Source organism: Montipora capricornis, chromosome 3, assembly GCF_036669925.1.
Source record: "Montipora capricornis isolate CH-2021 chromosome 3, ASM3666992v2, whole genome shotgun sequence".
In the NCBI taxonomy this organism is placed as follows: Eukaryota; Metazoa; Cnidaria; class Anthozoa; order Scleractinia; family Acroporidae; genus Montipora; species Montipora capricornis.
Genome location: NC_090885.1, coordinates 3,516,875 through 3,540,695, shown reverse-complemented (window position 1 = coordinate 3,540,695; position 23,821 = coordinate 3,516,875). Strand labels below are relative to the sequence as shown.

The 23,821-nt window shown below is 40.2% G+C and overlaps 1 long non-coding RNA gene across 1 annotated transcript; it reads right to left on the bottom strand.

The window, feature by feature from the left end:
- Positions 1 to 19,202: 19,202 nt before the first annotated feature.
- Positions 19,203 to 20,234, bottom strand: LOC138041942 (uncharacterized). Its single transcript, XR_011130901.1, has 2 exons — positions 20,087 to 20,234; positions 19,203 to 19,502 (listed from the first exon to the last, which is right to left on the bottom strand). It is a non-coding gene; the product is annotated as an uncharacterized lncRNA (long non-coding RNA).
- Positions 20,235 to 23,821: the final 3,587 nt, after the last annotated feature.

The following is a 23,821-nucleotide window of genomic DNA, read 5'->3' as shown; positions in this document are numbered from 1 at the left end:
GCACCCGGCGCAGTTTGCGGGGGGGGGGGGGGGTGCGGTGGTGTTGATAGACCCTCCTAGGCTTTCGTTAAATTTAGTCACAGTAAAATAAATTCACATGGAGTGCAAAACCCTTAAGACGGCGAAAGACGAGATACAAAAACCCTCAACTTGTGGCGCAACATCGTTTCGTTGCAAGTTCTGGTCGATGTTTCGCGTTTTTCACTTTGCGTGATCAACTTGACCCGCAAAAAAAACATTTGTTGCGAGTTGAAGAAATGCAGGGCGCTGGGTGGTTGATTTGCTAGTACAAGAGCTCATTTGTTGCGCGACAAGTTGTGAGCTTGATGAAAAACAAGCAACAAAGCCAAAATTTGTTGCTCAGAGTAGGTTCGCGCTCTACTTTTCGAAACAACTTTCTTCAACCCGCAACAAATGTTTTTGTTGCGCGACAAGTTGATCATGCAAGGTGAAAAACGGGAGAAATCGACCCAAACTTGCAACGAAATAATGTTGCGCGCCAAGTTGAGGGTTTTTGTATCTCGTATTTCGCCGCCTTTATCTTGCGAAACAAGATAACAATAAATTATGGATGTTGCTCTCGTAGATGATTATGACTGTCAGGCCAGTTTACATTTAACACACGTAAGGAAGTCAGAGCAGGTCTGTCATAATCTTTTACCCCATTTAAGCTTTCTGGCTTGATTTTGCACTGATTTATCATAGGCAACTTAAGCTGAAAAAGTGAAATCAAGATGGCGGATCTGATGACGTCATACGACATCAGCGACATCCAAAATATATTGTTATCTTGTAGCGCAAGCAAAGGGTTTTGCACTCCATGTGAATTTATTTTACTGTGACTAAATTTAACGAAAGCCTTGGGGGGTCGATCAACATCCCCTCCCTCCCCCCTCAAACTGAACCGGGTACGTGTTTGCTGACGTGAAAAATGCCTGCAAGGCTTATAATTACTGCTTCCTTTATGAGAAAAACATTCGTATTACTCGTATGTATTCGTATGTATCCGTATGTTAGTCGTATGTATCCGTATGTTACTCGTATGTTACTCGTATGTTACTCGTATGTTAGTCGTATGTATTCGTATGTATCCGTATGTTCCGTATGTTACTCGTATGTTACTCGTATGTTACCCGTATGTACTCGTGTAGTGTTTTAGTCATGATCATTTGTGCACTGTACGTGAGGCAATGATTTTGTAACAGAGTGAATAACTCTGCTTCCGACCATTGCATGCAGCAATTGGCTAAAGGTTACAAGGATAAAGTTTATAAACTCGTTGTTAGAATTGGTTGAGTCATACTAGTGCGCAGGGAGCGGCTTGCGTGTGAATCATCCGACTTGAGGTGTATACAGGTTACTAATCGAGTTTGAGTTTCTTGATTCAAGAATCGAACTAAGATGAAGACACTTTTGGCTGCAGTCTTTACTTTCATGCTTTGCATTTACAATGGTAAGAATGCCTAGATTACGAAAAAGATAGTGATTTAATAGACTTATTTGCTCTGGACGCAAGTTTATGTACTTATAAGTTAGAACACAAATTTGGTCTAAACTTATGGTTTAAACTTATTTCGATGAATTCCAAATGCTCTGTATTTTGCTTTAAGTTCGCAGCGAAAAAGGGGGCAAAGGACCCAAATTCCGGAGACTAAATAGGTATTGTTTCATGCCGTTTTTGCTTCATCTGGAGGACATTTTGGGGCGAAAGAATCTAGATCGCAAGTAGAAACGTTTTCTGACAAATGACAGGAATTGGAATTATTTTTCTTTCCAAAGTTTCACCCAATGTCTGACCGAATTGTCACATTAGATTTTCGAGTGTGTAAGTCAACAAACATGAAGCCCTGGTTAAAGCTTTCAAATTGCGGTATGTTTTAAACACGAACGTGTAACATTTGCTGAACATTACTTTTTTTATGATTAGCTTTGATCAAAAATTTTTCCGAAATTCAAAGTTTTCCTTGAGTCTTGCCTCTTCGCCAGCTTCTGTTAACGGTTCTGGAAAGTAAAATTGGTCCTGGAACTCCGACGTGACTAAATAAATAAAAATTCTCGCAATTTTTTTTTTATGTCCGAGAAAATGAAAACAGAAAATGGAACAGTTTGGCAGTAGTCAATCTCGGCCCCAGAGCTTTCTCGTGACTGTGGGAGAGAAGAGCTCTGGGAAACCCTGAGACAAAGTGTCTTCTCATTGGTTTTCGTGAAGAACAAGCAAAAGCGTCTCTAATTGGTGCATTCATATTAGCACGAGGAGTGAGCAGGCGGCGCAAGGTTCAAACAGCCAATTTTTGACTATAAGAACCCTATACGGCCCATGTTCTCCTACATAAAGTTTCCCAGAGCCTCGGGTTGATTCGAGGCTCTGGTGACGAGAATGATCAAATATGACCTCCGTATTGCAAAGTTCGGACCGCGCACACAGAACAAATCAGAATTCTCTTTTTCATCGCGGACTAGCTATATAATAACAAGCTAATAACACACCTCAGTCCGAGTCATTGTCTTTCCGCATATTGGAAAAATCCTTAGGAAGTTTATATTGGAGATTTTCTGTTCTTTAATCTATCCATACTTTCTGGCATCTGAATCGAATAAAATAAGGCGGAGGTTAATGACAATTTCTTGTGGTGATAATTAATTGAGGGCGTAGTTTTATACTGAAGAGAAGTGAGCACATCATGATTTGAATAGAAACTGCGCAAATTTGCGTGAGGAGATTATTTCAGTTTGATGTTCAAGGTCAACTTTCCAATATCATGAGACCTTCACCTTACTTTTTAACTCTTTTAAGGGTCACGTGATGCGGCATCCTCGTTTTCCGTTTCACCATTAAGCAACCGGCGCAGCTTCATATTTTCCTTCCCGCAATACTCCTCCTGGCCAACTTGCTAAAACAATATTGAATATTCTTTTAATAGTTTTGTTTCCGTTCTCTTTTATGGTGTTAGGTAATCAAATTAAGCATGTGATCAAGTTTCGTAAAATATTTCCTCAGGCCTCCTATGTGTAATTGTTAATGTTTTGCGATTTGACGCGTGCATACGTGGTGAGTCTACCAATTGACATACATCTCGATGAACTATTTGAAGCCCTGGGCATGAGGCTATAGCCACCCATGTATTGTCATCCACACATGTTTTTAGGGAAAATAAATGAAAAGAACTAACATTTGAGAAGTTGCTGGGGTTCTCTACCGCCTTCTTATACTCTTACAGCTATTTACAGGGTGCTCTTATATTTCTTTGCTGCTCTCACAACTTCCAGCGTGCGTATCCGCTCAGTAGCAATTGCACACCATCATTTCACAATTCATTCTATTCTAAGACAAAATTCTCCCTCCTACCAAGGACTCCAATCTTCATCTTTCTTTTACATCTGTCTTTTACATCTGTCACACCACAAGGAAATAAAAATCGGATTGCATCGTTTTCTGACCGGCATTGTTGTTTGAGAAAATTCACGACAGCAAACAATCCGGCAATGGTGAAGTTTCGGGGTTTCCTCGGATCTGCCTGCTTCGTCAGCCATGAGAAACATTTAAAGAGTACCTCTTATAAAGCTAGACAGAAAGCCAGCAATTTTTTTCTTTTTTGTTTTTTTTTTTTTTTGCTCATTCATCAATTCACTCATTTATTTAAGGGTATGCCCTCAAGTGCTACAGTTGTGGACCTGCAATGAGTTTGGAAGAGTGTACGAAAAACATGACCCAGCTGACATGCCCAGCTGGCTTTGACCGCTGTGTCGACTTAATGGCGAGTGGAAAAAGCGCCGGAAAAGAGGATAACATTTACCTGAAAACCTGTTACTCATCATTAAGTTGTGGAAACGCGGACCAATATTGTCAAGCCTATGGATCGCAAGTGGCGGATGCAAAGTGTGAGATAAACTGCTGCAGTGGTGACCTGTGCAACGCTGGAGTGCAAGCAACAATGGTCAGCGTCATCCTGATGGTAGCAAGCGCTAGCGCTCTCTTTCCTTTTATTCACTGATTACACAAACTTGTATATTGATAGAGCCGAAAAAGTTGTCATTTTAAAATAAAGACACTTTTTAAGGTTTTTAAGCTTAGTCCGAGTCAACTGCGATTTTTTGAATTTGAGTCATCAATATAATAAATAAAAGCCTTTTGCACTGAGAGAGCGGGTCTCGTTTGGTTCTTTGCATGCCCAGTTGTGAAGTCACTGTGAGGTTGCAGGAATAACATTTGTGACCCGCGCAGATTAAATTAACTAATTAACAATTAGACCCGTACTTGCGGTATACGGGTTAATAGCCCATGAGGCGAAGCCGAATGGGCTATTGACCCTAATTGTTTTAGTATCACCCAACTAGTCGGACAGAAAAGGCAATACTAACGTTAGCAAATGCAAGTTAAAAATATATTTAGTTAGGAATAAAACGAAAGAAAGCGTCACGCTTTTCGCAACTCGAGGACTATTACTAATAGTCCTCTAGTAGCGTAGCCAATCAAAATTGCAGCATTTGCATTAGTCCACTAGTTGGGTGATACTAATATAATTTAACACTTGAGACTAAAATGCCGTGTAACGATCTATGCATTAGGTTGGAACAACACAAACAGTGATAAGCATGCATGAATACACAACTGTTAGGACAGATCAAACAACGTTGTTATACCTCCCAACTCAAATACGTTTCTGATTGGAGGAGAAAGTGTCACGTGTATTTGGTCAAAACTTCATGATGCCCTAGGGCAACAACAACTTGAACTTTCGACTCACACGTGATCAGGTCGTGCACCTTTGAAACGGCGGCAAATCTGTACGCCAGCCGACGTCAAGCAAATAATTTTTATCTGTGTATTGTTCTATTTTGAGTTGGAAGGTATAACAAAACACTTAATGATTGGCCCCTCGGGAAACTGTGAGTTTTGTTTCCCCTCGACCTCAATGTTTTTCTCGGCTTCACCTCGGGGAACATTGAGAGTCTCGGGGAAACAAAACTCACTGTTTCCCTTGGGGCCAGTCATTAAGTGCTTATTCACGAAGGCATTTTCTAAAAAATTGGAACTCACCCACGGATGGTCAAACCTAGCATGATCAGCGCTCAAACTAGAAAGATGATGCCGGTAAAAACCGTTCTCATGTTGAATCCGTTTTTACCTACTGTAGGTTAAATTGGTGATCCTCAAATAGGTTTACTATGCTCTCTACCTAGTCAACCCCCCCCCCCCCTCAAAAAAAAATAAGGATTGAAAATCAATCTCCGTCTTATACGTATCTCAACACATCTTCTTAATGTTTCGTATCATCTTATAGGTTTCTGTATTCATGCACTTATCCATTCAGTCTCAATATTACTACATAATAAGGGAAGAAGAAACTGTATTATGCACTTAATTAACAGTACTCGAAATCGGACCCTACAGATCGATAGTCCTGTGTCTTCACCACCACACTACAGCAACGAACATGGATGGATGACCTTTATTTAAACACGATAAAAATTAAAGCTTACATGCTCAACTTTTCCTTTACTTTTCTATAATCAGTCAATTGATATCCATGTATAATAACCCTATTCCTAACCTGACCATAATTTTTCTGTAAAAGGTTCTCAATCTGAGTTCGTATTCAACCTAGGTAAACTGAGGATCCTTCTCTAGGACGCAGAAGCATAAAACGCATCATAACACAACAATGTAAAGGCAGGTAGTGTGCGAACCCTTGCCCAGCAGTAATTTAATGACATCTAAGATATGAATGAATAAAATATTGAGAAAAGACAAATACACGAAAAAAAAGAAAACAACTAGGCAATAAAGGCAGTCAGTGTGCGAACACTTGTTTGAAGGAAGAAACCGACAGAACCAGACAATAAAGAGAATTCCTGACTCAAGACAACTTATTTCTCTACTTTACTTTAGCCTGTAAAGCCTAAAATTGGGTGGAAGATTTTGTAAACTGCAATCTACATTCACCACGCTCTATAAAGTAATCTGTCCGAACAGTCAGATCTATCTACTGTAGGTTCTTAGCCGTAAAGGTCGCTCCACCTGTCCTAAGACTATGAGTACTAAATCCTTTAGAAACCACACCTGTGCTCGAAAGGTCTCTTTCATTAATTCCCTATCCCTTGAATAACTAAGTCTATTGGGACATAATATGTAAGAACTACATTTCTTCATAAACCAGGGGGCGTATCGTGAGATTTTGAAGTTGTACGCACACGAAGAATGTTTCGAGCGCCGAGGGTGCTCCAAACTAGGGGGTTCTGGGGGCATATTCCCGCAGAGAATTTTGAAATTTAGGGTTTCGGAAATGCCATCTCCAAATATTTCCGAAGGATATTTCAATAAATAAATGCGGAGAAAAATCAGGGCCGTAGCCAGTATGAGGCAAACTGAGGCACTTGCCTCTGTCATTTTTTCGTGATTTTTAAAAAGAAAGCGTGATTCCCGTGTTGTCTTTAAAATGTGCTAATCACAACACCTAAAACACCTAAGATAATTTAACCAGGACATTGCCCAGTCATAATTTTCTTCTGGCTATGGCCCTGAAAATGCTGTAGTTTTTGTTTATTTTACCCATCTGTAGAGTTTTCAGCAAGCTACAACACAAACAGGGGTTTACAGTAAAAGCAAAGAGTAAGACGTCGCAAATTCTGTTAGGTATCATAATTATAATATTTCCAACCGGGAACTGGGGACTGGTGATAAGACTGACACTGTGTGGGGCGCTCGGAGGGCAAATTTTTTTTTTCTTTGCTTTCGTCCACTATTCCATTTCTTGCCGTGAAGGCCTGGCCAAACGTGTCCAACATGTTGGTGCAACATCATCCAACATTGTTGAATGCAACATGTTGCACTCGTTTGGCCACCATGTTGCATGATGTTGGATGTTGTTGAACGAAGTTTGATTTCCATCAAACATCGTCTTCAAGATCATCCAACATATCTTTTGTTCTAAAGTGTGAACAACAGTGTTGCATTCGTTTGGCCATCGTTGCACGCGGGAGTGCCCACTAAGGTGACGCTGCGGCTATCGGTATCCATGGTGATGGTTTATGCGTTGCGACTGTTTCGCGCGTTGCCATGTCAGTTCAAGGTACAGAATGGTGAACGAGCAGAGCCTTGAATGTCTGAGCGACGAAAGCTTGAGCAATCTCTCTTCGAACAAGGTTCCTCGCACCTGGTGCAAGACCTTTGGAGACCTTGCATTTGCTGTTGCAGTTCCCAGATTCTAGAACAGCCGTTCAGTTCCTATCAGAGAGATTAAACGCAAATCTTAAAATTGCTCTCCATTTTAGCAAACGAGGAGCAAATGCGAAAAATCATATTAGGAGTAACAGGCTCTTTTTTCTTAACAGGTGTGGTATATTAACGTCCAATTGCAAAAGCCTTGTCAAAACATTAACGCAAAACCGAGCACATGGCGTCAACTTAACATAACAATGTCATGCACTTGACCAACTAGACCCCAGGACACCTCGTTCCTCCCCTCAAGTCCTTAAAACAAAAAAAAATCGTACAAAGCAAAGTCCGCGCCCAAAGAGTTCACGGGGAGGGGGGGATGAATGAGTTATTCAAAAAAACGTTCGGGAGGCTTACGATCCCTCGCGGGAAAGCGCATAGCCTACAACGCCGTGACACATCCGGGACTTTTCCCCGTTTTGAAGCGCTAAATTCGAAACTGGCTGATTCGCGAATTGTACACAAAACAATAAAGAAAGTTTTTTTTTTTTGGCCTCAAAAGTAGCGATTCCTGCACTTTGTTTGTATGGCTTTGACCATTTTAGAAGGAAAATTTCGAAAAACAAGGGGTGAGGAATAAGTATTCATATGGTTTTTTTTTTTTGTTTGATACTTCAAGATGGCCCTGCCGAATTTTTGCGGAACTCCGACCGGTAGAAGTAGTATTTTTTTTTTTTTTGCCTTTCCCGCAACCAGCCCCCGAACCTCTGAGATTAAAAGAAAATTTGCCCTTGCAAATTTCCCGCGGGGATTGAGTCGTCTAATTTTAAACTTCCCTCGAGTGTTGTAATCAATTCATAGTGCCGCCACCTCCCTCCCCCCCCCCCACAAACAATGTTGCATTCGTCATATTAAAGAGATATTTAAAGGTAGTGCGACCCAGCGAGGTATGATTCTCTGAAAATGAACATTATTTCCACGATCGTGGCCGTTTACAGCTTGCTGCTTGTAGCGCACGCTTCGGTGACATTATGAAAGTATTTTACTTACAATAAACATGACCCCGTTGGAGTTAACGATAAAATACTAAATCTACAAAATGCTTTGTTCATACCAAATGAGCATCTCCCGACGGGGGCAACTCTAAAGTTTTACCGCACCGACCGGATAACTATTTTTATGAGAAGAGACGCTTCTCTACGCTTCCCTGCGTTTGTGAGGAGGGGGGGAGGTTAAAATTATGAGGGAAGTTTAAAATTAGACGACTCAATCCCCGCGGGGAATTTGCAAGGGCAAACTTTCATTTAATTTCAGAGGTTCGCGGGCTGGTTGCAGGAAAGGCAAAAAAATACTACTACTGGTCTTAATTCCTCAAAAATTCTGCAGGGCCATCTCAGAGTATCAAAGAGAAAAACGATATAAATACTCATTTCCTCACCCCTTGTTTTTCGAAATTTTCCTTCTAAAATGGTCAAAGCCATACAAAAAAGTGCAGGAATCGTTACTTTTGAGGCCAAAAATATAACACTTTTAAACGAACCACCGACGTAAAAACAGTCACATTTTCTTTATGATCTTCTTTACAACAAAAGCCATATGAATACTTGATTGTAAACTGAATACTTATCCCGTAAGGAAAGAATTTTCAAGCCGTTCTCCCGGCTTTCGGCCGACTTTCTTTATTGTTTTCTGTACAATTCGTCAATTAGCTTTCGAATTTAGCGCTGCAAGGCGTTGAAAAGTCCTGGATGTGTCGCGGCATTGTGGGCGATGTTAAAAGCCAATACAGAGACACACAGTTGTGGTTGCACACACCTTGGGTTTGGGGCCTTTCGGAAGGTATTTGGCTTTGGTTTGGTGCAGCTCAGGTTTCATGTTACCCTTGGGATGCGGTTACACAGTAAAAGATTCCCCTCAGAGTAAAATAATAGGGTATAATTAGTTGTGATTACACGCACCTTGGGTTTGGGGCCTTCCGGAAGGTATTTGGCTTGGGTTTGGGTCATCTCAGGTTTCATGTTAACCTTGGGATGCGGTTACATAGTAAGAGACTCCCCTCATGGCAAAATAATAGGGTATAATTAATGTAATTAAGGATCTTCGTGTATTAGCTACGTTCTGCTTTATGATTGGCCAGGCCACCTCAGGCAGGAGATAAATCGTACTTTTCAGTTCAAGAACTATCATGGGAAGTTCTTTTGTTCTTGTTGATGTATCCATGGAAATAACCCTAGGGCAGTTTCGCTCTACGGAAAGTGTAACCACAGCTATTGTTGTATTCCTTTCGTATTTTTAAGTAAAAACATTGAGGAGCTTTACCGACGACGTCGTCGATAAAGAGAAAGGCAGAAAACAATACGTTTCTGAACAAAAACTTGATGGCTGTCCACGCTGCGCACGTGCGTTTTGCTGCCGTTTTCTTTCAGATAGGATCCCCAATACTGAGGGATCAGACGGCGACGTCAAGTAACAAAGCGCTGGAGAGAAAACTTCTCTTAGAACCGGCTCTTTTCTACGCTTATCATTGTAGGGTCCAGTTATTTAAAATTCTAGCAAAAAATCATTCTTGCGTGACCTAGTCACTGTTACACGCTGTGATAGAAGGCCTCGGCTTTACTTATCTTCTCCAAAGTCTTAAATGTATTTGCGCGACAAGACGGCTCATTACGTCAAACTTTGCTTCAAGTGCAAGAAAACCAACATTCAGACCAAGGAGTCGAATGATCATGGAAGAAGATCTCTTTATTCGTAGGAAGCAGACGTTATCATCAGCTTCATCCTGCGTTCAATTTACGTTTTTGTGGCTGAAATAGTTCAATTGTGTAGCCGCTACAAGACAGTAAGGAAGACACTTGTTTTATTTTTTTTATTAGTTCCTGTCACTGAACGTGGCCTTCACTGACCTCAAACGTTTTTCTTCAACAGCGTTTAATCTCTCATGACACTGAAAGTCATTTCTGCCATAGCAGAGCTTGCGAGAGGCATAGATCCATCCTTGTGATGCCGTCATAAACTGCTTTGCAGGCTTTCCTATGTAAAATTGTCTCAAGACTAAAACTCCCAGCAGTTTATGACGTCATCTTAGCCGGGTTAGACCCATGCCTCTCAACAATTCGGCCGTGGGATAGTCCTGTTCCGGGAAAAAAAAAATTAACGTCGGAATAATCGATGTTTGACTGTGCATATATATGTACAAATTTAATAGGAAGATTATCATTGCGTTATCAACACAACACAAACTGGTGTGCAAAGAAACAAATCGTCCAGGTTGTGATTCTATTTCGTTTAACCTTTTATCTAACTTTATCAGGAATATATTAATCATGCAATCGTCTTATAGTTTTTCCGATATAAACATCATTACGGTCTCAACTGGCAGCTCTACATAAGACCTTAGCCATTTGGCCACGGTCCTAAGTTTGTCCTTGTAAGGAAAGAAAGATTTAATGCGACGAGTGCTTTGAAAAATTATTCTAGGGAAAAATTAATAGTCTGAGTAAATTACTCTACTCTAATTACTAAAAAAAAATACTCTGTTTGTCACCGGTGTTTGTGTATTATTCCCGATAAAACTGAGAGTATTTACGACATTTTTTACCTGACTGTTTTATATTGGGTATCCAAGCAATTTCTCCCCGATTTTGAAAAAAAAAATGGCAGGACTAAACTCCTGAAACAATCACAGTCTCAATAATTACTGTGTAACTCAAATATATGTTCACTGGATCAGTGCAATTATCACATAACAGTAGATCGACAGAAGTAACGAACAATAAAGAGTTCATTACGATCGACAGAAGTAGAGTCTAGTCTTCGTTGAGCGATTCACATCCACGACCTACAGTATATTTGTAAGTTTCAAGGAGTCTCGGGAGAGCCATTAAATCAAAATTTGATATTTTTCTGCGCCAACATTATGTAGCTGTTCAGTTCGGTTTCAGACATTCGTATGTCATCCATCCTATCTTCCACGATTGGGACTCCCGATGAGAAGGACTGATTTACAATTAACACCGGACTCGGATCGCAGAAAATCGCAAACATATTAAAGGAACAACCATGTAGCAAACAGACTTGCCAAATCCTGTTGCAGGTTTAACAAAACCATCATTACCGGTAACGACTGCATGAATAGCATGCAGTTGTTCCGCCTTAGGCACAAAGGTAAAGTGGCATTTCTTAAACGCGAAATCAATTGCCTCCAGAAACTTGGCGTTATAATTTCCTTTCACATTATCCCCATAAATCCAGTGTAAAAGCACTCGGAATAAACTATGCCCAAATAAGGAATCTTTTTCCAAATATGGTTTTTTCCCAAGTTTTGGGAGAAAAATGGCGTCATTCCGAGCATGCGCCTGCAAGTAATACAGGACTCTCTCTTTTCCCGCCTGGGTTCCAGGCCCATTCTGGCGGGGTAAGAGGGAGTCCCGGAACAGGACTAGCCGTGGGACAAACGACTGCCAGCTTTACAAAAATTTGGTTATATCAGCGGAGTTGATAACGCAAATTGACCACCGTACAGAGATTCTAAAATCTGACGTTTCGAGGGTTAGCCCTTCGTCGGAACGAATCGAGGAATTATGGGTTGTGTGTAGTTTTTAAAGTGGAGTAAGAGCTACGCTATTGGTGGTAACATGGCAACGTGAAAAATAGGAACCATTAGTTAAATGAAAAGCGTTCGTTGATACCGTGGGGATTAAGGGTGCCGATTTGGAAGATCAATTTTTGTTCCAGATTCTTGCGGCTTTCCGTCGTACCTTAGATGGGAGGAAAGGCTGCACTACTTCCTCACCGACGCCGCACCACAGTTTCTTTAGAAACTACCTTTTTTATTCGACTGCCAGCTTTGTCGACTTCATTGCTCGTGCGGCCTGCTAGAAGCGACGTTGAACACTATTAACGTAAAGATATGACTTATGGTGCTCAAATTTTCCCCTAGGGGCACTTTTGTTTTATTTTTCCAAGCTTGAAAAAGATGAATTAATGTAAGCCTTGTCCCACCTACAAGGGGTTATGATCTATCGAACTCACTCAATAAGTACTACACTCGTCTGAGTTTTGCAACGAGTGACTGTGTAAAACTATGTCGTAAAGTTATCTTCGACTACGTCTCGTGTTTCCCCTACACTTCTTTCGTGTTCTATTCGCTTCCTGCGTGCTTTACAACAGAACAGATCACAAGCGACGCTTCTTTATTACTGAGTTGCCAGTATGGCAATCCCAGTTGGAAAATGCGTAATATTTCTCTCTTTTTTTCTTTTTTTTCATTTTTATTTTTTTCCGTGTCATGAAAAGTGAACTGTATTTCTAATATTTCGCCAAGGTGGTATTATGTACAACACTGAAACCAAACGGAAATTTCTGTGGTAATTTATGGGTTCAACAAGGACAGAGAAGGAATGGATATGTGATCTCTGTTGTCTGGCTATTTTACTGAATGTATTTATTTGTACTCAACTCTGCTCAGTCTTCCGGTAACAATTGGAAATATCACTAATTTGTGTTAACCTTCAATGGCGTCGAAAGTCATTGTAACGCGGATGGCGTTTTAGTGGATCTTTAAACAAAATATACCCTCATGGAGCTCAATAATGGAACCTCATTTGGATAAGCAAGACAGGCGGTGAAAAATAAATATCTGGAATCTTTAAAGCGACGAGTAATGGTCTTCGACAAGAATTTCATTTTTCGTCGTTGGATATCAAGTGAGCTTTGTTTCTAATATTTTACTAACTTGGTATATTATACAACACTGAAACCAAATGGCAATTATTTTATGGATTTAACGAAAATTGAAGGAATCGAACGCCTTGAATGCATCACAGTGTTTACTGAAGTCGCATCTAAGTTGTTTGGCAAGTTACATTTATTTTGTACTCAACTCTGCAAAGATAAAAAAAATAATTGGAAATGTGACAGTGAAAAATTATTTGAATGAAAGCTTGTTGTCTCTTTTGTGCTTTATTAGTTACGGTCAAGGTTCTTTCGAAAAGGGTTTGATATGAACTGTCAGAAATTTATTTAATTGTGACACCGATTGTGTGTCTTGTTTGCACGCACGAAATTGAAATAGAAAGGGGTTTTTTGCCTCTAATAGCAAATATGTTGTTTGTTTCAATAAATTTTTCCCTGGAAAAGATTTTTGTGAGATTTCCCCCTTTTGTGAATTTTATCATGTTGTATAATTTTTGAGCTTAACAAATTTGCATACGTGTGTTGAAATCTGATACGGGAGGATTTTTGTACCGGGTAGTGCACTGTAAGCAGCGCATAAGTCACGAAAATAAACAGGTCTGTTGGAAGCGTGCTTGAGTTTCAACAAAATGAGCGCCAAAATCGGCAGCAAATTGTGTGACGCAGATGAATGATAAAGTAGCTACCATTTCAAAAACTATGGAATTACGTGGTGATAAATAACCTCGTGCTGGAGAGTAAATTTTTGACTTTGCAGAAACAATGGTCAACCTCAAGGGTTGGGCGATTGTGATCTTTGTGTTGAAGTCACACATTTCTTCTCAAACTTTATAACACTTGAAAGAAAAAGAAAACTAACAAAAACAAGAACCAAGTATCTTGCTCTCATTTGACACAGATGCTTCACTGTTTTGCGAGTAAACACGCCGCGGTAACTTGATCACGGCGCCCGCTGAATTCAATGTCAATTTCGATTTTGCGATTCACTTGTGCAGCCAAAAGTACAATAACAAATTTGAACGTAGCAAAAGTCTCGCAAATGTCTTTCGCTGATGGTAACTTTTCATGTTCGCGGTTCAAGATTAACGTTGTTTTCATGTCGTTAATTGTGTTGCTGATGGCAAGATATTTTATTCTCGATCAACCGTCCTGAAAACGTCCTTCTGCTCTTTCTAAAAACTGTGTATCAATATTCATTTACTTTTGCATCAATATTTGTTTTGCATAAAGCAAGCTAACAAAATCTGTACTTTTGGGCGTTAAAATAGAAGTTTAGGTCCTATGTTTCTGTTACGAAGTGGTCTGTCTATTTTTTAGGTCACCCATCTAGATACTAACCCCGCCGGAGAGGGGGGTTCACTTCAGTGAACTTTTGTATTACAAAGCTGTCAGATGCACAGAGTGCACGCCAACCTCGTCCCCGGGGTCTCTCTTCAAGGAAGGGAAGAAGAGTGACCCTGGGGACGAGTTTGAGTCCACGCTTAAACTTGTGGTGAAAAGAAGTTGTGAGGGAGCTTGAAAATGATCAACATGTCAGCCTAGAAGGCAATGTTTCTCGATTCCCTCTTATTTTCTTCAATCTTTCTGGGTTTAGTACTTTGCTAGTAACCACATGTCTTCTCAGGGGGCCATTTACCCAAGACTTTTACCATAAAAGGACAATGATATACAATACCAAAACAATATCGCGTACTATTAAAGCTACTTGTTGCACTTGAATATCCTGGAAGACAAAACGCAGCTCAGTTGATAATATGGAATAAAGTGCTGTGTTACTGCTCTACCACACGTACCCAATGCGCACCTATTTTTTTTTAAAGGTGATAGGAATTTTTTCTTTCTGACAAATGATTAATAGATTGGTAGCCAGGTTTTTAACTTCGGAAAAAGATCTGTTTTGTCGTATGAAGGTGTGAGCCAAAGGGCCTCTGCTGGTACGACTTCTGTGTGACCCCTTAAATGGTCTTAATGACCCCCGACTTGAAAAAATTGGAATCCATGCATTTACTACTTCTACCACGCACATTTGGTTGCCTGCTGCATTCTACCGGGATAAAGTTACCTTGCTGAAAATACTGCAAAACAATGTGTTGCAATCACGGTTTGCTTTGATTTATAATAATGACTTGGTACAAATTATGGAGATGGTAATCAATGAATTGTTGTAATCTACACTGTCACAATGTACAAGGCAGTTGTATTTAATGCAAACAGAATTACCACCAATGATTGCCCGTCTGAGAAGAATTACCAGCTCAAATATTGCAGTGAAAGCTACACAGGGAATCTCACCGGGGCACCCAACGAGCGGATGTCCCAAAAGTCGGCAGAATTATCTAAAATGATTTCTACAATGCTTTAAAAGCTCGTTTAGCGAGTATGTAGCTGCCCTACAAAGTATTTGTCTATTTACCCTGTTCCAGGTTCCCAGATAGTCGGAAAAATGAACCTGCGAGGGAAAAGCACCCAAGCCCCCACTCATTTTTCGCACGCATTTTTTTTTCTTTTTCCCTACTATCTGGGAGCCTGGAACAGACTATTGTCCGTAGGGAAATTTCAGGTCTGTAGAAAATTCTGGGTGGCTTTTTTTGCCCTCACCTCGTCCGAAAGTTCTAGCAATTGTGACGGGTCTGATCAACAACTGTGCATTGTGTCCTCTTTTTTTTCTGAAAATTTTATGGGACGTTTGCTTAAGTATCATCTCAAACAAACTCTGGCGAAAATGATAGAAGTTGTAAATCTTTAAATTTTATGCTGTCTCCAATATTGCAGTTGACTCTAGACAACTCCTTAAAAGTCTAGCGTTCTTCAATGCGGTTTTGAAAGTTCTAAGCACCCTTCAGACTCTTCACTAGGGCTAGACACATTACGCGTAAATTTGACCATTATGCTTTTTAGCGTCACCCTAAAAATCGTACCATAATGCCGAAAATTATGCTCGTGTCAGACCGTTATGCTCCTGTGATGCTGGCTAAAATTTCGCCCTTGAATCCACGGTAGCATCCAATCGAGTCCCCAAAGCTTAAAACGCAACATTTTAATCAGTCAGGATGACTGCCAAACCTGATGGACCTGGCATAATGCTGTAACCAGGCCTCTAAATCAGTAACCAAGCCTTAGAAAGAGCTGAATAATCAGACAGGGAGCAAATTCAATGTTTTTCTTACATTTTCCAAAAATAATAGTTTTGTAGCATTATGCTAAAATTATGCTATAAACTTGGTCATTATGCCGGCATTATGCTAGATGCTCTGACTATGCCATTATGCCCAAAATTATGTCGGCATAATGTGTCTTACCCTGCTCTTCACTACGTTTTCTAAATATCTAGGAAATCTGATCTGAAAAGTGCCCAAAAGTACGGCGTCTGAATCGGGAATCGGCGTCTGAATCTGAATCGGGCCTTATGCAAAAAGATCGGCTTGAAATATTAAAGTCAGGAAGCGACTAAAAACCATTTTCATACGTGAGGACGCGAGGGGACTCGAAATTGAGAATGTTGCCTAACAAAACTAAACGGAAACGAAGTCGCAATAAAGGGGCACAAATGAAAAACTTCACAACTCGCGGTAACAGTGATGGTGATTTAATAACTGAGAATATCAGTTCAGTATGCCTATAGAAAGCGCTTTTTAATCACTTTTGTCTTGCTACGATTACTGTAGATTTCGCTTTCATCTGTAGGTCAGTATCAATATCTTTATGATAAAATATGTGGGTTTTTTTTTTGCTGTACTATTACAATTTCACGATCTTTGCTTTTTACATGCACAATCTGAGCATGCATTATGCGTGCTCTTTTTAGAAATCGCTGTTCTGATTTACACTCCCAGCAGCACACATAGCTAGAGCCCAACTTAAGATGGAGTCTAGTTCCCACGAGTCTTCTATAGCTATTTATACCATTGCTGAGAGAATTAGTGGCGAGGCGAGAGAAACGAAATTAGAAAGTCACTGGCAGTCACCTCAGACTGGGGGGCGGGAAAGAAAAAACTAGTTCCAGATCTTCCGTCTTCCACCCGTCCAATATGGCGACCGAAGTACTAGACTGCTTTCTTAATTTATTACTATTAATTTAATTTTTATCTGTACTATCTATTTTGCCAGTTCACTTCTATACATATATGCCTGTACAGGAGCCCATGGCCAGTGTATATTCTTTTTTTCCTTTCATTTAATTCCTGTGGTAGTGGCCATCTCCTAGGCATTTACTACTATGGCTACTACGCACTTTTCCACTTTTTCTCACTTAAGTATAATTAGTCTGTTTCCTTCCTTCTTTTAACTGTTATGTCCCTTGTTTATTTTCTGAAATAGTGCATAATAATAATAAATCTTGAATCATCGCTGAAACTTGCCAAAAAAATCTAACAATCAATAATTCATTTCAACATTTATTCTGCAAATCCGCCAAAAATCTGAGGCTTCTCTCTGCATAGATTTTCTACCTCTCTTTCCACCGGGCTTCATTGGTGTAACTAAATATTTTAAGTAAGAGCCGATACAACGTAGATTTGATTTGACTTGTAATTACGCCGATCAGATCAAGCCACTGATCCAACGTACACCGACAGGAAGATTGTGCACGGTTGCTTGCTTCAAAACTCTTCTTTGGAGTGTCGCTCATTAAATTCAAAGTAAATACTGTAGTTTTTCTGTGGTTTCCTTTCCGAATAGTTGATTGACTTCGACATGCACATAAATATTCCCACCTCGTTGAGTGTTTATTTATATTAGTAATGAAAGAAGCGGAACCATATGTCATCACTTTCACTAATTAGATTAGCAGATTCTGAACGTGTCTACAGAAGAGAGCGTTCAGTCCTTAATCTCGCTCTATCACCATTCTCCCCTCGGCTCGCTTGCGTGACTGACTTCAAGCAAGCGGTTCCACTGACTCAGAAGGGACTGCCAGCAGTCGGCTACCGAAATACAAATTACCGCCTGAAAGCAGGCTATTTCAGTGTGAGCAAAAGGTTGATTCCCCTACCACCAATAACAAAAATTCAGACGAGTATGTTTAGTTGGACTTTGAAACTAGAAAGTTTTCGACCGAATCAACTTCATGCTTTGTTTAGTAGAATAACTGATCTCGAGTGTCAGTTCACAGTCATTTGTAACAGTCCGAGAGCTGGGCAGGCGTAGGCGCAGTGGCGAGAGTGTCCCCTTCCCACCATGCAATGTGCCACGGTTTCAAGTCACCTGCTGGCTGAGTTTGTAGGTTCTCTATAATATCTCTCTACTATGCTTCGAGAGGTTTTTTTCCGGATACTCCGGTTTCCCCCTCACCTAAAAAAACAGCGTACGATTTGATAAACATAAGTTATTTGAGTGAAAAACCAAAGAAAACCCTGGTTAAAACATCAAGATTTTTGTTTGGAAGAGAAGGATATTTGCGGTTTTCTTATGTGTTCCTGTTTGCGTTCTGAACGGCGGTTTAATTGAGGTTAATCAATGTCATGCATGCATGCCGGAACTTAATAAGCTCATGACGCATGATATTAGTGTTGTTCGTAAGTGATCGTTAAAAGAGCATACTCCTTTTTGTGAAGGTATGTGCACGCAAAGCGGAAAGTTGACAGTGTTGTCGACCCCTTGGCAGCGATTTGAGTCAGACACATTTCTAATTCCGTTTTTGTATGAAGTTCAGCTAAAGATCTTTGTTCCACCTGCGAGCAGGTGGCTTGAAGGCCGTTGAGGCCTAGCCGCCATGTAACGAATGCTAATTGGGCACGAAGTGAAACATTTTAACCCGCTTGAGCGGTGAATGAAGCAGACGATTAAAATATTTGTTAGGTCTTGTTCACATGATATGAGCTTATCGGAAGCCTCGATAACTTGATGTATTGAACAGGGTATCGAATTTATCATTTTTTGTCTTAATCAGAGTATCGATTTATCAATTTTTGCCTTGGGTAAAATGTTTTAAAAAGGGTACCAAAAATCGGAATTCTGTCTTAAAATGGGTAGGAAAATCAGCGATATTTGTTTTAAACAGGGTCAGGGTATGAGGGGCCGCGCCGCACCTCCCCACCCAGGGATATATTGAGTACCCCCCCCCCCCCCCCCGGGGGTTCCGTCTGCCTTTGCCCGCTCATTCCCGATCATTCAATGAAGAGAAAACGCTCTCTGTTACATTTACTGATCCCGGCGACCAAGTGTGCATTCCAGAAAACTAAACTCCACATTGAGGTTTACCGTTATCATTATTACAGTATTTGCATAATGCACGTAGGTGACAAGTGCTGCTTGCATGACCTTCCAGAACAAATGTTATGCGCTGTTGTGAAAAAACAGGTGGATTTTTCGCTTTCATGCTTTCATGCAAGCCGGAAGAAAATGCAATGTATGCTAAAAACAGAAGTAAACTGATTTAATTCTTGTACGCAGTCACGCAGATCTGTTATAGGTCTCAAAAATTCCGCTCATCTCCTTAAACTGAGAGAGAAGATTGCTGTCCTTTTAAGCCACTAGAAGTACTTCCTAAAGATTTAAATGGAAACTGAGAAGCTGACAAATAAAGAAGAAAAGTCTAGTTTTTGAGATTCAGTTGAAAACTTCTCTTATCAGAGAGGTCTCTCCTTCAGTTTTCCAGGCTCGTGGAGCTGCGAACGCCTTGTAACTCTTCTAATCAAGTTTCATGCTGTACAACCTTGGATAAAAAGGAAAAATTCAATTCAATGTTATCTAAAAACTTCCGAGTTTCCTTGAAAATGACAAAAGTGTTCGGTTCAAACCTTCAATCAACATGACCCGTGTTTTTCAGCAAGTGGGGTGTAGTATCATCTCCGGAAGAGATATTGGCATGTTTGAGCGTGGCTTCAACTGAGAAATGCAAAAATGGGACTCGATAACATGACTCGCTATTACGGCCAAAATCTTCACTGTTTTAATTCATCCTGAAGACATACAATTCTTAGAAAATTATCTGTTTACACTTTTCTCCATCTAAATGACTAGATTGCTACAAAATACCAGACAAAATAGGATGAATCTTAAACTGCTGCCCACGGGATGTCTGCTTAGTGACGGAGCAGGGACGTCAGAACGCAAGCGATCATCAAGAAGACGCTGATGAATGGCGCCGTACCACTGTTGCAGTTATCGGAGGAACAGCAATCTATTTCACATGTCGCACCGTCGATGTTTTTGCACGCTTTAAATGAATCATCACCCTGTTCGCACAATTCTTTAGAAAAACAGGATTTGGCAAAGGATTTAAACTGAACGCCTTGCCTGTTATAATCCAATGACATTTTCACACAGCGATCTGGAACAAAGCTAAGCTTAGATGCGATCGAATCACAATCCACTGTTTCTTCATCTGCAATGCAATCGGCCATGCTGTTCGAGCTGACACAGATTTTGCACTTGATTGCAAAGGCTGCACAAAAAAATAAGACCTCTTAGTCTAAAGTGTAAACAATCACAACTATCCCTAGAAACTGAAATTATACTGATCTATACTGGTCCAAAATAGATGGACTTTCTGTTGCTATCGATATCATACCATTTCTTAACTCTCTGAAGAGCGTTTTTCCCTTCTCCGTAGTACAGGGAAAAAGAAAAGGAATACTATCTCGCAGCGAAATTACGACGGTTTCATGTCACGATGAAGTTGATAAATCATTCCGACGAGATGGCAAGTACACCCATCAGTGTATGATGCAGAGTACTTTGTTGGTATTCTGTGATATTATTTGAAGCAATTAAGCTCAAAGGTGGGACTTCAGAGAATCAAGCGCAATGATGTTTCCTCCCTAGTTGTACTTCACATCTTTTTTCCATGAAATAAATCCAGTTTACGTCATAGAAAGTGCGGCGTACGGGGTTTTACAAGTTGTTTGTGTCAAAAATCCGAACGAGCGAGGAACGAGCGAGTGAGGGTTTTTGACACAAACAACTCGTGAATAAAACCCCATACATACTGTTTATTACACATAAGACGAGAATTTTCATTAAAATAGTTTTCTGAACGCAAATTAGAAACAACAAGACGCTTTTTTAAAGCGTTTACTCGGAATACCAAGTGGCGCAGAAGTAGGGTGATACATTATGGACGAGGTAGTTTTTGTGACTACTGCGCATGGCGCGTAGTCACTATTGCCATCGTGTTAGTTTTTCCTAAAATGAGTATGTAACAATAGAATACACTTCGGAGCCAATCCGCATACGAAGAGTACCAAAGTTCGGACTCTGCAAACAGTACGATGAATTGCCGATAGTTTGCGCGGACGAACGAAATGTTCGGGTGCCCCGTGTTCGCATATGATGATCTGTGAAGAATACGGTTCTGAGGTGAGGTTTTAATTCTTACAACAGTTACTTAACGTAGCTTTCGTAGTTTGTTTCTAACCGACCAATTGAGCCCGTTTACGGGTTTAATGAAGCCGCCGTTTTCGAGATAAACAAAGCTTTGCAGTAGCACGTAATTGTCAAGCTATAGAATGGTTTCACAGTGAGATCATCAAATTAGCAAGGTCTTCTGAATTGTCATCTATAGGGGGTTGAACATACCCGAAAAATGAATCTTTTTCCAAGTTTCCAGTTCCATGACGTCTTTCGTTTCGAAAATACAGTATTTCGAATTTCCTAATATTCACCTTACGAAGCTTATCATGGTGACACCATGATACCAAGCTACAGTTAATACGGTCATCAACGGGCCGAAAAAAATTGGCCGTATTAACGGGGTGGCCGTATTACCGGGGGTAGGGTGAAATTCATGACTAAAGGGCCTTAATGACAAATATCGCATTTGCACTTCCAGAAAAACTTTTCTCTTTAATAAACAACAGGAATGTACGTACAGTAATTGTATAAAATACTTGAAACTTCGCACAGTAGGTAAAACGCTTAAAATTGTTAAGTGTACTGTACGTTCTGAGCCTAAAATCAAAACAAGAACAGGCCGTATTTATACTTCTAAAAAACGGAAGCCGCCGTAATTACCTAACCGAAAGACTTAAGTATCAATTGTGTTTTTGATGAAAGCACAGAGACTTACTCCCTTCGCGATTTGCCTTACTGGATTTTACAGTAGTGTCAAGATCATGTTTGTAATGAAAACAGGGAGGAGTGTTGCTGACAGTACTTTGTAAAGTAAATCGGCTGTTCAATTACAGCGGTATTAAACTAACGAAGTTCAATGAAATTAACATGTCACAGGCGTTTGGCGCGAGTGGCCGAGTTAACGCCAGGATGAAATTATAGAGGACTCTACTGTTTGGGAATTAAAATGTGGCCGTTGGCCGTATTAACGGGTGACCGCATTAACGAGGGTTTTCTATAAGAGAGTGTATGGCCATTAGGCGGTCTTCCACTGTATTTGATTGAAAAAAAATATATCTATCCCCATGAATCTAAGTAGTTTGAGCCTTTCAAGTACTAGTACATTAGGAGATGTGTTCATACATTTTATCTCATGAGCGAAAAGTAAGCGCTTTCAAGGCAAAGTAAAGTCCACTTTGATCCACCTACACAAGTAAAAGTTGTGTGATTTCAACGCTTCGACAAAGAGCTCAGAAACGATGTACCGCACAGATCTGAAAATTGGAGGTGGTGTCTAAATTTGTTTCCCGCAACATTCCAAGTTATTGGCCTTTTTCATCGAACGTTTCGAATTTATTTTTTTGTTGCGTGACAGTCAAAATGATCTATCGCACGTAAATTTTTCTATGGTCGAAAAACTATCGATATGGAAGCTGTGGTGAATCAATTCCCACAATTCAGCCACCCCTATTCACATGACAGAATATTCTACTTCTTTTCCCCTTGCACATCTCTGGAGTAGTCACATGCGCCTCTCAAGCGCCTATGTTTTAATTTGCCAAGTACGAAAAAAAACAAGTAAATGTTTCTGCAGCCAGTTGCTCATTCAAACAACGCAGATAATGTACCGGTGAAAATCGCTTTATGTTTACAATTGCAAATAAATTCAACAGGTGACATAGCTATAGGGGTAGTATGTCTTGGAACTGGTTGTTTGAATGGAAATTACGTGGGCGTTATGTCTGTCTTTCCGCGGTCTAGTATGTAGCGTGACATCAGATAAACTGGTTACTGGGTTGCCATATGGCAAGCCCAGTCAGAAAATGGGTAGATTTCCGTTTTCTTTTTTTAGTATTTTTTTCCGTGTCGGTAAAAGTCTTGCCTGTCACTCCCCTGGTAAGTGGTCTCTTTGTGCATAGAGCCTTCTGAGCGTATTTTCTTAGGATCGAGAGGGTAGTGGAACTGCGTAGATTTCTCTGGTGGACACAGTAGAATCATTAACCTATTGTAGCCTGCAATGGCGTCGAAAGTCATCTAACGCGAATGGCGTTTTAGTGGATCCTTAAACAAAATATACCCTTATGGAACTCAATAATGGTAATTTGACACGATTGAGTTTCTTGTCTTCACGCACGCAATGAAATAGGAAGAGGTTTTCGCCTCTAAGAGCAAATATGTTGTTTGTTTCAAAACATTGTTCGCTGGAAAAGGTGGCCTTTATGAATTCATCATGTTTTATAATATGCGAGCTTAACTGGATAGTTTTTATGGCAATAGTAAAGTATTTTCGTGTCAAAATGAGGTTAGCGTTTTTCTGTTGTGCGAACTTAATTAAATATAAATATACATTCTGCCTCGTGAGTTTGTTATTCTCGTTAACCAGCAATGGAAAGTCATTGCAACGCGGATGGCGTTTTAGTGCATCTTATGTTGTTTGTTTCAATAAAATGTTTCGCTGGAAAAGGATTCTGTGATATTTTCTGCCTTTGTGAATTATAATGTCATATTGTGTATTGCATTTTCGAGCTTAAGTTTGAAACGTGATACGGGAGGATATTTTTAGTATTGCTATGTAAGCAGGAAAGGTTTCATGAAAATAAACAGGTCTGTTGGAAGCGTGCTTGAGTTTCAACAAAATGAGCCCCAAAATCAGCAAAAAATTGTGACGCCGGTGAATAATAAAGTAGCTGCTATTTCCAA